General features: G+C 43.1%; 1 long non-coding RNA gene across 2 annotated transcripts in view; it reads right to left on the bottom strand.

The window, feature by feature from the left end:
• Positions 1 to 13,715, bottom strand: part of LOC109905601 (uncharacterized) — a 104,195-nt gene that overhangs the window by 50,427 nt on the left and 40,053 nt on the right. For both annotated transcript variants that reach the window (XR_002257291.2, XR_004203138.1), the window contains one exon: positions 11,728 to 11,805. This is a non-coding gene — a long non-coding RNA (uncharacterized LOC109905601). The remainder of the gene's footprint in view (positions 1 to 11,727; positions 11,806 to 13,715) is intronic.

Below are 13,715 nucleotides of genomic sequence, written 5' to 3'. Positions count from 1 at the left end.
AGGTCTGAATAATATTCGAATGCACTGTATGTGGCCCATAATGAAAGCAATAGAAAAGGGTGTTAATTATGCTACTCCAAGTGTATGTGCCACATAATTAGAGCACTGCCCTCCAAGGCCCAGCCATGGCTGCATCCCTGCCCAGTCATGTGAAAACTATAGATTAGGGCCTAATGAATTGATTTCAATTTACTTATTTCATTATATGAACTGGAACTCAGTAAAAACGTTGAAAATGTTGCGTCTATATTTCTGTTCAGTATGTTAGAGTTGAGGTGGACTGCTGTAAAAGGCCTGAAGCCAGGACAGTTCTACCAGTGTAGCAACCCTTTTCTCTTTGTTGACATACTCCTTGTTTACATGAAGTGAGTCAATCCCTGAAAACAGCAGACTAGCTCAATGTGTGATTCTCCTATTTAAATACAACACAAACAAACAGAGGGCGTAAAATAGGAGCTATGGTTCCATTCAGTGCAATACGTCATAAAACGTGGTGTGTGTGTGTGTGTGTGTGTGTGTGTGTGTGTGTGTGTGTGTGTGTGTGTGTGTGTGTCTGTGTGTGTGTGTGTGACATACATACACACACACACCTTCAAGAACTGAAGCCCCAGCAGCAACAGTTCTTGAGGGAGATACTGAGCATCAGATGGGAGGATCGACGGACCAATGTCAGCGTCCTGACCCAGGCAAACATTCCCAGCACAGAATCCCAAATCATTGGGCACTCCGATGGACAGGATACCGTGATTCAAGGCTGCCCAAACAACTGCGTACGGGCAACTGGAAGAGGGGAAATGGATGCAAATGGGGACAAAAGAAAAGGTACAAAGACATCCTGAAAAGCAATTACATAACGCAACAAACTGGCAACTCCACACCACAAAAAGAGCCACCTGGTGACTTCAGGTTGTTGTCTGCGCAAGTACGGACGTCTAATTAGCATAATACACAAATGCCCATAAAAATCTGTCTGTTTAACTATCAAACTACCGAATGGGGTGATTTTGATCAGGACTTTGTTCTTAATAAATCAAAATAATTGTTTCCTGTTTCTGTAACAATGTGGACTTTGGGGGAGTTCCTATATATATACTTCAATATTCTATATGTGCAACTTGTTATGGTATTTGGGTCGCTATAACATTTGGTTTAAAGTGACTGAGGATTTGGGCATGCTTTTTGAAGCATCCTGGCTCTACCACTCCCATTGTTTCACTAGCAGGGATGCTAATGATGGCTTTGGGGTAAGTAAATAAACAAAACTAAGGCATATGTTTGGTCATTGTCTCTCAGGATCAATGGATGGATCAAATTAAGTATATTTCAAATTTTGATGTACTACCCTTTAAATGGCTGTTTAATACCAACTAGTCAATAAACTCCCCTCACCTCCCGACTCACTTGCAATGTCAGTGGACAGGTCTGAGGCTCCAGAATCGGCCTGCTCAGCCATAGCCGGACCCACAACAATCAAGCTTCCTAAAAAAACTGTGAGGAAAAGATCATCCTTGAGGGATTAGGTGTGAGGATGCATGTGTGAGCATGCGTGTGTGAGCATGCGTGTTTTGTGCGGGTGTGTGAGCATGTATGTGTTTTCATGCATGCATGTGTGTGTACAGTATGTGCATGCATTTGTATGTGTATGTGTGTGGTATTTACAGTAGAACATAATTGGTGCGGGGCAGCGGCGGATGAGGGGAAGGCCAGTGGGTCTGACAAAAAGCAGGGCAGCCAGGCAGAGGCAGTGCTAAGGCCTGGTGGGTATGAGTGGTGTGCAGGGGGACAGACAGAGAAAACTGAGCAACTCTCACTGGGAAACAATATGCAGTTTCATCTGGGGAAGACATTTTGCAGCTCTCTCTCTCTCTCAGAGCCAGAGAGCCGACAGCACAAAGAGCTCCATTGTTTCCTCTGCAGCAACCTCACCACTCCCAACTAGAGCAGCAGGGTCGAGGCCACACAGGACCTGCCAGGGGCTGTTAGAACCTGCTCCCCCTGTGTGTGTGTGTGTGTGTGTGTGTGTGTGTGTGTGTGTGTGTGTGTGTGTGTGTGTGTGTGTGTGTGTGTGTGTGTGTGTGTGCGTGCGTGCGTGCGTGCGTGCGTGCGTGCGTGCGTGCGTGCGTGCGTGCGTGCGTGCGCGCGTGCGTGTGTGTGAATATCGCTTTTCTTCAATATAATGTTTCATGCTAGTTCTTGGTCAGGATTATCGTACAGTTATATCTGTTTTTTTCCCTGTACTGTATAAATGGTAGCGAGTTCTAACACTGTACCACACACTGTATGTGGTTCTAATGTTTCATACAGGGATGTGTTTCAGCGGGTTGTGTCTATCAGATCATGGACAGTTAGGACAGATATGCCTCCCTCTGTCCGTCTTTCGCTCTCTTACCCTGTTTCACCCTCCATCACCGTCACTCTGTAACACACACTTACAGTACTCGAGCACGCACACACATGCACACACACGGCTACAGGACATAATGGAAAATCCTTTTATATAGAAGTGCGGGTCACATCCTTAGAGGATCCAGCAGATTTCTAGTTCATAATACTCTGGCAGGCAGGCAGGGTCTGTGGAGAGAGGAGGGGAAGAGAGGTAGAGGGAGGGAAAGGGAGAAGGGAGGGGAGGTGAGGTCAGGGAAGGGAGGGAGGGTAGGCTAATGACTAATTGAATAGATAAGATCAAAGGCTGGATGAGAGAATTCTTCAAACTCAAAGGGCTATGAGAAAATTAGGAGACATGGAGGGCTGCGACTAATCAGCAGTTGGAAAATCCTAATGCTCCACTACCGGGTACGGCAGTAATCCCCGTAAATTGTAGCGAGACAAATGCTTGCATCGTTCAGTGAAGTCGAAATCCATTTTCAGAGAGGTGAAAACTAGTATGAGTGTAATAATGAAGGTGATTCGGTGAGCCACGGTAGTGTGATAAGTAACCTTGCCTGAGACTTGTGTTTGCTCCCCGAACTTAGCAAAAGTGAAGTAGTTAGCTGTGTGCGCTAGGAACGGCACGGTAGTGTTTAGCATGTTAGTTAACACCCAATAGTGTGTCCTTACCAACCAAGACCATGGTTTTGGCAGGGTAATGGTTAGCATGCTAGCTTCAGGAGCACAAAGTGTCGTTGTTGTTGGGGATTGAATCCTGGGTCGGACTTAAGCGCTTATCAGATTCCAAAAACGTGTACGTGTCTACACAGCAGTGTTCTAAAATATTGGACCATTGGCTTCCATACTTTTCGAAGCAATTTCTCCAGAGTAGTTTAGCTATGTTACAATGGGCGACAGACTATCGGGTCTCTGCGTCTCTGGACTCCAAATTACAGCTTAAAGGGATGGCCTACGTCAGGGGTTCTCACTGGTGTTTTGCAGGTACTAGCTGCCAGTTGAGGACTAGTGAGGAATCTGTTTCTCAAACTAGACACTCTAATGTACTTGTCCTCTTGCTCAGTTGTGCACCGGGGCCTCCCACTCCAGCCAGTTTGTGCTGTTCTGCGAAGGGAGTAGTACACAGCGTTGTGCGAGATCTTCAGTTTCTTGCATGGAATAGCCTTCATTTCCCAGAACAATAATAGACTGATGAGTTTCAGAAGAAAGGTCTTTGTTTCTAGCAGTTTTGAGCCTGTAATCGAACCCTCAAATGTTTTTGCTCCAGATACTCAACTATTCTAAAGAATACCAGTTTTATTGCTTCTTTAATCAGAACAACAGTTTTCAGCTGTGCTAACATAATTGCAAAAGGGTTTTCTAATAATCAACTAGCTTTTTAAAATTATAAACTTTGATTACTTGGATTAGCTAACACAATGTGCCAGTGGAACACAGGAATGATGGTTGCCGATAATGGCAAAGGGTGGCTACTTTGAAGGATCTAAAATCTAAAATATATTTTAATTCGTTTAACACGTTTTTGGTTACTACATGATTCCATATGTGTTATTTCATAGTTTTGATGTCTTGACAATTATTCTGCCATGTAGAACATAGTACAAATAAAGAAAAACCCTTGCATGAGTAGGTGTGTCCAAACTTTTGACTGGTACTGTATATACAGTGGGGCAAAAAATTATTTAGTCAGCCACCAATTGTGCAAGTTCTCCCACTTAAAAAGATGAGAGAGGCCAGTCATGTTTTATCATTGGTACACTTCAACTATGACAGACAAAATGAATTTATTTGTAAATTGTGGTGGAAAATAAGTATTTGGTCAATAACAAAAGTTTATCTCAATACTGTTATATACCCTTTGTTGGCAATGACAGAGGTCAAACGTTTTCTGTAAGTCTTCACAAGGTTTTCACACACTGTTGCTGGTATTTTGGCCCATTCCTCCATGCAGATCTCCTCTAGAGCAGTAATGTTTTGGGGCTGTTGCTGGGCAACACGGACTTTCAACTCCCTCCAAAGATTTTCTATGGGGTTGAGATCTGGAGACTGGCTAGGCCACTCCAGGACCTTGAAATGCTTCTTACGAAGCCACTCCTTCGTTGCCCGGGCGGTGTGTTTGAGATCATTGTCATGCTGAAAGACCCAGCCACGTTTCATCTTCAATGCCCTTGCTGATGGAAGGAGGTTTTCACTCAAAATCTCACGATACATGGCCCCATTCATTCTTTGCTTTACACGGATCAGCCGTCCTGGTCCCTTTGCAGAAAAACAGCCCCAAAGCATGATGTTTCCACCCCCATGCTTCACGGTAGGTATGGTGTTCTTTGGATGCAACTCAACATTCTTTGTCCTCCAAACACGACGAGTTGAGTTTTTACCAAAAAGTTCTATTTTGGTTTCACCTGACCATATGACATTCTCCCAATCGTCTTCTGGATCATCCAAATGCTCCCTAGCAAACTTCAGACGGGCCTGGACATGTACTGGCTTAAGCAGGGGGACACGTCTGGCACTGCAGGATTTGAGTCCCTGGCGGCGTAGTGTGTTACTGAAGGTAGGCTTTGTTACTTTGGTCCCAGCTCTCTGCAGGTCATTCACTAGGTCCCCCCGTGTGGTTGTGGGATTTTTGCTCACCGTTCTTGTGATCATTTTGACCCCACGGGGTGAGATCTTGCGTGGAGCCCCAGATCGAGGGAGATTATCAGTGGTCTTGTATGTCTTCCATTCCCTAATAATTGCTCCCACAGATGATTTCTTCAAACCAAGCTGCTTACCTATTGCAGATTCAGTCTTCCCAGCCTGGTGCAGGTCTACAATTTTGTTTCTGGTGTCCTTTGACAGCTCTTTGGTCTTGGCCATAGTGGAGTTTGGAGTGTGACCTTTTGAGGTTGTGGACAGGTGTCTTTTATACAAGTTCAAACAGGTGCCATTAATACAGGTAATACCTTCGGTAGGTAATGTACACGCTAGACATGCCGCACATTAAAGCTATCTACTCAAATCAAATCAAATTTGATTTGTCACATGCGCCGAATACAACAGACATTACAGTGAAATGCCTACTTACAAGCCCTTATCCAATGATGCTGTTTTAATAGAAAATAAGTGTTAAGAAAGTATTTACTAAATAAACTGAAGTAAACAATCAATACAAATAAAGAAGAAAATAGAAAAATAACAAATAATTAAAGAGCAACAATAAAATAACTGTAACTAGGCTATGTCCAGGGGTACAGGTTAGTTGAGGTAATTGAGGTAATATGTACATGTAGGTAGAGGTAAAGTGACTATGCATAGATAATAAACAGGTTAGTTGAGGTAATTGAGGTAATATGTACATGTAGGTAGAGGTAAAGTGACTGTATAGATAATAAACAGGTTAGTTGAGGTAATTGAGGTAATATGTACATGTAGGTAGAGGTAAAGTGACTGTATAGATAATAAACAGGTTAGGCGAGGTAATTGAAGTAATATGTACATGTAGGTAGAGGTAAAGTGACTATGCATGGATAATAAGTAGCAGCAGCTCTGCCATTATTAGTTGAATTAATAGTGTTCCCCTGACCACAGCATACCAAGTTGTTTGCCACATAAACCAATAAAACAGAATTTAGAGTAGAAAGAATTTAGAGTAGAAATGACAACCGCATCCTCTGTCAAAAACAAAAATGCAGACAATCTTGTTTTAAGAGGCAATGGAAGACCACCAGCTCTTACTGGTTAATGACAGATTATCAGATCCTCTGACAGCCCTCACACAGGCAGGCGCTTGAACACACACACACGGAAATGCGCTGGTGGCAAATCAACAGCTGTTCCCATAGTAAAATCATTTATCTGAAACATGCTCAGAACTGCTCTGTTTCAGTAGTGTTGTATGTTAACCCCAATAAGACGACGAGCTCTAATCATAGTTGTTTTTCTTTGTTTAATGATCTATTGTTGCAGCCTAGATATCGCTGCTTTGTAGAGGTTCACCGTCATATCAGCCATAACTATTCACAAAAGTTATGCATGAAGCATTTGGTGCTTAACTTCTCTCATTATTAGGTTTCAATAACAATTTTTTCACTTTGACAGGTTCATTAAAGCCTCTCAAAAATATTCAAACGTGCCATCATACATTTAATCTCCAAACAACCACAGAGCCATGTCTCCCTGTAACCAGCTCATCTCTGTCACAATTTCAAAGGCTCTCTCTCAATCCCTTTCTCTCTTCCTCTCTCTTTTCATTCTCTCCCTTCTCTCTCTCTCTCATTCCCTCACTCTCTTTCTCCCCCCATTCCCCCTCTCTCTTTTTCTGTCTGTTTCTCTCTCCCATCCTCTTTCTCTCTCTGCCACAAAACACAGACAGCTCCTATTGGCTGATAGTCTGTCTGGAACCACGTCAATATTCCCTGACTCATGTGTGGGTATTGGCAGGCACTGGCTCAGCTAATGGCAGGTGAGGCAGTAGCGCTGTGCTGTGCTGTTTTGTGTCACTTAATCAATGCCCTGCAGAGGAGAGAAGTGCCAGACAGCTCAGCACTGGCAGCTCCCTCGGCGTTGGGCACGGCAAACCTTCTGGAGCCAGCAGAGCTGGGGAGGGCATGGCATTGCTGCACACAAACACACACACGCGCATACCCAACCCCTTCCTCTTCGAAACACCCTGCCCCCACCCCCAAACCCCACATCGGCTCTAGTGGTGTGTTGTCGGGTACAGACAGCGTATGCCAGGCTGGTCTGACGTACCCTACACCCCACGTCGCCCATCCTGGCTTGGATCAGGGACAACATCCAAGATTCCGTCTCTCACTCTCACGCTCTCTCTCACGCTCACTCTCACGCTCTCTCTCACGCTCTCTCTCACGCTCTCTCTCACACTCTCTCTCACGCTCACTCTCACGCTCTCTCTCACGCTCACTCTCACGCTCTCTCTCACGCTCTCTCTCACGCTCACTCTCACGCTCTCTCTCACGCTCTCTCTCACGCTCACTCTCACGCTCTCTCTCACGCTCTCTCTCACGCTCACTCTCACGCTCACTCTCACGCTCTCTCTCACGCTCTCTCTCACGCTCTCTCTCTGTCTCTCTATTTCTAGCAGCTGCGGTAGCCATGAGCTGCAGTAGACAGTGGCTCCAGGCCCCAGACTGAAAAACCCTCAGCTTAAAGCTTTCAGCATTATCTCTGTAACCCCAAAGCAATTGGCTAGAGGAACTTGGCCTTTTCTGCTGTCCTCAAAATGTATTCCTGGCATAGGGACCTTATCCCACTTCTCTCTCTTTCGACGACGTGCTGCTGGGCTTTAACCTTGCAATGACTCCTCCTCCTCTGCACCAGGTTAATGCCTGGGATTGTTTGCCACGCTCACTCAGTCAAATCCTTTCAAGCTTTCATCTGCTAATTTCATTGTTCATTTACAAAGAATTGTAATGGATGTCTGTGGTTGCAAGTGTTGTAGACAACATGTACTTGAGGCAGTTTTTTTTGTGCCAAAAACAATAAACAGACGGCATTTGAAATGATAAAAATGAAAGGTATAGGAGTGGTCCATTTGCTGCTGTCATGGGCAGCAGGCAGACTCTGCTGGGGTAAGTATTATGAGTGTTGGTACAGGGATTTTGCTATCGCTCACAAATAACATCCATGTGATGAGAACTACCATTATACTGTACTTGTGGTTTGGTATTTTAATGAACATACACTACATGACCAAAAGTATGTGGACACCTGGTTGTCCAACATCTCATTCCAAAATCATGGGCATTAATATGGAGTTGCTCCCCCCTTTACAGCCTCCACTCTTCTGGGAAGGCTTTGCACTAGATGTTGGAACATTGCTGCAGGGACTTGCTTCCATTCAGCCACAAAAGCATTAGTGAGGTAGGGCACTGATGTTGGGCGATTAGGCCTGGCTCGCAGTTGGTGTTCCAATTCATCCCAAAGGTGTTCGATGGGGTTGAGGTCAGGGCTCTGTACAGACCAGTCAAGTTCTTCCACACTGATCTCAACAAACCATTTCTTTATGGACCTCACTTTATGCACTGGGGCATTGTCATGCTGAAACAGGAAAGGGCCTTCCCCAAACTGTTGCCACAAAGTAGGAAGCACAGAATCATCTAGAATCTCATTGTATGCTGTAGCGTTTTTTTTCTTCGGGGGGCGTATTATTGTGACCCTGGTGGCACAAAATAATCAAAAGTCTGACTGCACAGAGATGCTTGGGGAAATGGTCACAATGGGGGACCAGTGTGTGTGTGTTTCAGGGGAAGGGATCTCATCTCCATCAACTAGGATTTGACATTGGTTAATTTAATCTCCCCATTTTTGCAAATTTTGCTCAATCTTGCATGCTTTCTCAAACAGCTGAAACTGTATATGCATTCGTAAATCAAGTCCTTTCAAGAGTTGGGCTCTGGGATGTAACAACCGTTGGGCATCTGAGCTTATGGATGATTGTAGGGGAAGTGTGTAAGAGTATGTGTGTGTAAGAGTGTGTGTGTGTGTGTGTGTGTGTGTGTGTATCCCACATCTGTTGCTCGGGGGTAAGGATGTTAGGGACAATATAGGATGACTCACAATAATTGTTTGCTAAAATAGTAATTGCTTGACAAAAATGTAACAAAATGGCAATCCTGGTTATCGGTAACAATCCTTTGCATGATCTGTCGACATTATTACGCATATAAATTGTTAATGATGGGAATTAAGTTACGCAATATTTTTGAATATATATCGTTTTTTTATATCTATATATAAAGCAAATCGAGGTGAGGGTGATGGAAATGCTTTTGGCAGTTGATCTGCTTCTGTTCTGTGGTTGGCACCGTGTTCTCTTATCAAAGAGTGGGTCCTGGCCTCTCAGGGGGCATAGAGATGACAACCCAACTTGGGATGGGGAGGGGCTTTAGCGGGTGGAATAGTGGAGAACAATTGGAGGGTTACATAGTAGCAATGAAAATATCATGGTACAGCTATATGGACACGCAATCATTATGGTACTTTCTAATGGTAAGTTTACAAACATATATTATGATAAATAGATCTGAAACTTGTATCTCATTATGGTAATTGGTGAAATAATTATAGCCAGTTATAATTGTAATGGCTTAGCAGATAATAAGAAAAGACAAACAATATTTACCTGGCTTAAAGAGAAAGAATATAACATCTATTGTTTACAAGAAACTCATTCAACTCATTCAATTAAATTGTGTGGGAAAAGGACTGGGGGGGGGGGGGGGGGCAATATACTTCTCCCATGGGCAAAGAAACTCAATAGGGGTGATGATATTAATTAACAGTAATTTTGATCCGAATGCGCAAATTGTCCAAGCAGATCCGCAAGGTAGATGGATAATTTGAAATATGTTATTGGACCTTAAACAGATATGTCTCCTTAACCTTTATGGACCAAATAATGATGATCCACGTTTCTTTGAAAATACAATACCAGTCAACATTTTGGACACACCTACTCATTCAAGGGTTTTTCTTTATTTTACTATTTTCTACATATGAAATAACACATTTGGAATCATGTAGTAACCAAAAAAAGTGTTAAAATGTATTTTATATTTGAGATTCTTCAAAGTAGCCGCCCTTTGTCTTGATGACAGCTTTGCACACATTTTGGCACCATCCCTACGGTGAAGCATGGTGGTGGCAGCATCATGCTGTGGGGATGTTTTTCAGCGGCAGGGACTGGGAGACTGGTCAGGATTGAGGGAAAGATGAACAGAGAAAAGTACCGAGAGATCCTTGATGAAAACCTGCTTCAGAGCGCTCAGGATTGGGGCGGGGCGAAGATTTACCTTCCAACAGGACAACAACCCTAAGCACACAGCTAAGACAACGCAGGAATGGCTTCGGGACAAGTCTCTGAATGTCCTTGAGTGGCGCAGCCAGAGCACGGACTTGAACCTGATCGAAAATCACTGGAGAGACCTGACAATAGCTGTGCAGCGACTCCCCATCCAACCTGACAGAGCTTGAGAGGATCTATAGAGAAGAGTGGGAAAACTCCCCAAATAAAGGTGTGCCAAGCTTGTAGCGTCATACCCTAAAGACTCGAAGCTGTAATCACTGCCAAAGGTGCTTTAACAGAGCACTGAATACATTTCCATTTTTATTTTATTTTTGTTTAAAATAAAATCACCTTTATTTAACTAGGCAGGTCAGTTAAGAACATTTTTTTTTGTACAATGACGGCCTACAACGGCCAAACCTGGACGATGCTGGGCCGCCCTATTGGACTCCCAATCACTGCCGGTTGGGATCTGAATACTTATGTAAATGCAGCTGTTGGCAGGTCAGCTGATGTATGTATAGGCTGATGACCATAGAGAGGGCACAGCTGCAGTAGCTGAACAGAGCTGAGAGAGGAGGCCCAGACCCTTCACTGTGCTTGTTTACCATCTCCTCCATCTCAGTAGACCGTTCAAGGTACATTCCAGCAGGGTGGCGAGCTCCAAGGACTGCTCCAATACAGATACTACAGGAACACTTGAAATGCGGTTTGGTAAAAGTAGTCGTGGTAAAAGTAGCTGGATCGTTCCACCATTTCAGTTCCTTTTGAGTAGTGTAACTTGGTCAAAAGAAACTATTGATTTCACCAAATTTAAAATTCTGTCATAAAGAGCACCTGCAACGTAATAAAAACATGTTTTCCCATCTTGAGAGGTTAAATAAAATAAAGTAACAGGGTTGATGATTTCATCTTAAATCAGCCCAAAATCCCCTTGTGACAGGGGGAATGGAAGCTTGTTGTGTACAACAGGGAGTAGCAATTAAATGCAAACTTCACAAAAAAAACATTCCTGCCTGTCTATCTATGGGTAACAGGGTTGATGTGCTCTGCTCGACCCGCTCAGTTTTCCATCACAAAACACCAGATAATGGTCAGAAAGAGTAGAACCAGCTCACCTGCTTTCATTCTATGATTTGACTATTAGAATGTTTCTTTTGAAAAAAAAAAGGAATCGTTTCAACATATTAAAAAGAGAGTTCAGTTCACTAACAGGGTTGACCTTTAAATGAGGGACAGATGTAAATGAATCACTAATCACATAAACTCAATAATACTCTTCTGAAATGACTTTGTCAAAGCAACAAAAAAACAGGGTCTTACAATGATGGTGAAAACATGAAGAAATTGTGGGGTTATGTGGCTTATGTTAATGTAAAGTGCAGAATTCTTTAATTATATTGAAAAAAAATCTGATTAATTTAATTCTCCAGGGCACTTAATATAGCAGGCTTTTAAATTCAATATTGGTGCAGAATTTCTACTTAAAATATCTAAGGGATGCAAAAGGCCCTCTTTTCGTGGAACGACCCAGCTGAGAATACTCTACTCACAGTCCAGAAGTGGTGCTAATGATCATGTGAGGCTGCTCTCTTCCACTCATTGGCTTCTATGGATACTGTCTCTGGTTCCTGAAAAACATGAAAAACTCCAATATCTTATCATCATGCCACCATGTTGACATACACTGAGTATATAAACATTAGTACATCAGTCTATTGGTAAATAGCCCACCCTTTTCACCTACCTCATCCCCGTACTGTTTTTATTTATTTACTTTTCTGCTCTTCTGCACACCAATATCTCTACCTGTACATGACCATCTGATCTTTTATCACTCCAGTGTTAATCTGCAAAATTGTAATTATTTGCCTACCTCCTCATGCCTTTTGCACACATTGTATATAGACCCCCCCTTCGTTTTCTACTGTGTTATTGACTTGTTAATTGTTTACTCCATGTGTAACTCTTTGTTGTATGCTCACACTGCTATGCTTTATCTTGGCCAGGTCGCAGTTGCAAATGAGAACTTGTTCTCAACTAGCCTACCTGGTTAAATAAAGGTGGAAAAAAATAAAAAATATAAAAAATTAGGAACACCTGCTCTTTTCATGACATAGACTGACCAGGTGAATGCTATGATCCCTTATTGATGTCACTTGTTAAATCCACTTCAATCAGTGTAGATGAAGTATAGGAGACAGGTTCAAGAAGGATTTTCAAGCCTTGAGACAATTGAGACATAGATTGTGTATGTGTGCCATTCAGAGAGGGAATGGGCAAGACAAAAGAGTTAAGTGCCTTTGAACGGGGTATGGTAGTAGGTGCCAGGCGCAAAGGTTTGTGTCAAGAACTGCAACACTGCTGGGTTTTTCAAGGTCAACAGTTTCACGTGTGTATCAAGAATGGTCCACCACCCAAAGGACATCCAGCCAACTTGACACAACTGTGGGAAGCATTGGAGTCAACACCTTGTAGAAGTCCATGCCCCGAACATATTGAGGCTGTTCTGAGGGCAAAAGGGGGTGTAACTCAATATTAGGAAGGTGTTCCTAATTATTTGGTATACTCAGTGTGCTGTATATGGCATGAAGGATCTAAGACAGGTGAGCAGTATCTGATGCTTCGCTAGTATCAGTCTATGTACAGAACTGCTGAATCACATGCAGAGAGATGGTGGATTACACAGCACACTCATTTCAATAGAGGGAAAAACAGATGCTGGTTTAAAATATGATCTTCACATTGACTGAGAGTGAACAATAATCATTGTTGTAAATGATTGTTGCATGACACACTAGATTCTCGACTACATTAGGCAGCCATGATGTAGAATAAAGTGGAAACAAGTAGTGTTTTACGGCCATTATTTTTATTGTAACAATTACAACCCAAATAAAAATGCAATTCCGCTCATTCCTGGCATGTCGCATAATGCCTGGAAAATCTGGGAATCTTTCAAAGGGGAAATTCTCATTTTGAACGTTTTTTTCCCTTTGCATTTCTCAAGACGAGTGGTCTATTCTGGGCACCGATTCAAAAAACACAGGGGGAAAAAAACCTCTCTCTCCAAATTAGCCGGCGGTTCCTTTTATTGGAGTGGATTCTGTTCTAATTTTAAAGCCTTTTGTAATAAAAGGTCTTAATTATGACCTTGCATTCCAAGTAGCGGTGGTGTAACCAGAGAGCTATTACAGTGAGCCTCCTTCTGGGTGCCCATTAGCCAATAGCCAGGCACTACACCGCTAGTCTCCCACTAGACAGCCTCTCTGCTTTACTGGCAGCCTCTGCGTGTTCCCTCCCAGCCTACCTGGTAACACAGGTAATCAAAGAAGCAGTGAATGCCATGTACTTTGAGGTAACGTCTATAGCGGTGTTGTGTAATTATGTGCGCCCTGGTCATGACTCAGACACGGATTGACTGACAACGGTAGAGCGCTCCTCTGTCTGGTGTAGAATACCTTTTGGAGGTTCCCACTGGTATCACAGGTTGTCAACCTAAGTGTATCCTAAACGACATCCTATTCCCTATATTGCAGTG

This window comes from Oncorhynchus kisutch, linkage group LG15 (assembly GCF_002021735.2).
Source record: "Oncorhynchus kisutch isolate 150728-3 linkage group LG15, Okis_V2, whole genome shotgun sequence".
Classification (NCBI taxonomy): Eukaryota; Metazoa; Chordata; class Actinopteri; order Salmoniformes; family Salmonidae; genus Oncorhynchus; species Oncorhynchus kisutch.
The sequence above is the reverse complement of the archived record's forward strand: the minus strand, read 5'-3'. Positions and strand labels throughout refer to the sequence as shown.